Here is a 2075-nt window from a genome sequence, read left to right on the forward strand (position 1 = left end):
AATCTGAACAGCCTGGTTACACAATCAGCCACTTGGTGTGGTAAAGATTAATTATCTGAATCCTGGCATTTTTTTTAAACTTGTGGTCAAATATGTAAACCATAAAATTCATCATTTTAAGCATTTTAAATGTACTCATAAAATATATTCTCGCTGTTGTGCAAACATTGCCACCATCTGTCTCCAGAAGTTTATTGTCCCAAAGTGAGACTCTGTATCCATTAAATAGTAAGTTCTCATCACGCCCCCCCTCCCAACACCCTGGCAACTATCATTCAACAACTTTCCGTCTCTCTGAATTTTGACCACTTTAGGTGTCTGCTATAAGTGGAATCATACATTATTTGTCCTTTTGTGACTTACTTCACTTAGCATGTTTTTAAGGTTTATCTGTATATGGCACATCAGAATTTCTTTCCTTTTTTTAAGAATGAGTAATATTCCATTATATGTGTCTGTCATATTTTATTTATCCATTTATTGATGGAAATTATGGTTGTTTCCACCTTTTAGCTCTTGTGAATAATGCTGTACTGTGAGAAGCCCCAAGTTTAGTTAGAAAAATCCACCCATGAACATGGATACTGTATGGCACCAGACAAAAATTCACTTATTGAAAGAATGTATATGGATATTTTTAGCTTACTGAGAGCCAGTTAGATATTCTAATAAGGCTTGGTTTGCAAACACTGTGGCATTCCTTCCATGTTTGAAAATGGAGCTATTTATTTTTTTTGTAAGATTTAAATACAATATGATCAATATCATAATGGCAGTCTAATCTCTGCTGTGAGCTTCCTCAGTGGCTCAGCGATAAATAATCCACCTGCCAATGCAGGAGACACAGATATCTGTTCGGTCCCTGGGTCAGGGAGATCCCCTGAAGAAGGAAATGGTAACCCACTTCAGTATTCCTGCCTGGGAAATCTCATGGACAGAGGAGCCTGGCAGGCTACAGTCCATGGAGGCACAAAGAGTCGGACCCAACTTAGCTATTAAACAATGTTTTGGTTATGTCTTTCTAAAATAGTTTCTCCAGATGTTTGGTTACTTGAGTTTTGCTAAGTTAAATTAAATGATGGGAATTCATTGAATTATCCAAGTCAGTTCAAGTAAGATAAAATACCTGAATGTTAATCGCTGCTGCTGCTGCTGAGTCACTTCGGTCGTGTCCGACTCTGTGTGACCCCATAGACGGCAGCCCACCAGGATGCCCTGTCCCTGAGATTCTCCAGGCAAGAACACTGGAGTGGGTTGCCATTTCCTTCTCCAAGGCATGAAAGTGAAAACTGAAAAGTGAAAGTGAAGTCGCTCAGTCCTGTCCGACTCTTAGCAACCCCATGGACTGTAGCCTACGAGGCTCCTCCGTCCATGGGATTTCCCAGGCAACAGTAGTGGAGTGGGGTGCCATTGCCTTCTCCGGGAAGACTTGCTAAACAAGTCTAAATTGACTTACCTTGTCTCCTTATGAGTGAGTGTGTGTGCTAAGTTGCTTCAGTTGTGTCTGACTCTGCAATGCTATGGACATTTGCTCCTTAGGAAGGGGAAACTAAAGATGTGGGGGTTTATTAGATACACATCTGGTACCACACTGAAGAAAGAAACTGTTGTTTGTTTCTAGAGGTTGTGGAATATTCCAATCAGGAAATGCTGGTATGGAGAAGGCTACAATTACTTGGTGCTTGGCAGTTTTTGCTAGAGATTAAGATTTTTAAGGATTAGAATTGTATATGTAATTGAAGCTACTAAAGATATTAATGGAAATATTTCATTATGGAAAGAAAATAGAATGTGGCATTTTCAGCAAAATAAGGTATGAAGAATGGAAAAACATTTTGTTAAGGGAAAACAATGACTGTGCCCTAGACTTAGGTGTGTGTTTGTTTTGGAGGTGGAAAAACAAACTAATAAGGATACAGAAAGTTGTGACTGGTTTGTAGAAGGAGAGCCCTATAAAGAAGCTTTGTAAATGGTCCAGCTGAGACTAGATTAAATTTAGTTAGAGAAGTGGATTTTGTTACAAAAGTAGGCTGATACAAGACTAGATTTTTGTCCCTCTCTAAGAGAACAAAGTT

Source organism: Capricornis sumatraensis, chromosome 6 (assembly GCF_032405125.1).
Source record: "Capricornis sumatraensis isolate serow.1 chromosome 6, serow.2, whole genome shotgun sequence".
NCBI classification, from domain to species: domain Eukaryota; kingdom Metazoa; phylum Chordata; class Mammalia; order Artiodactyla; family Bovidae; genus Capricornis; species Capricornis sumatraensis.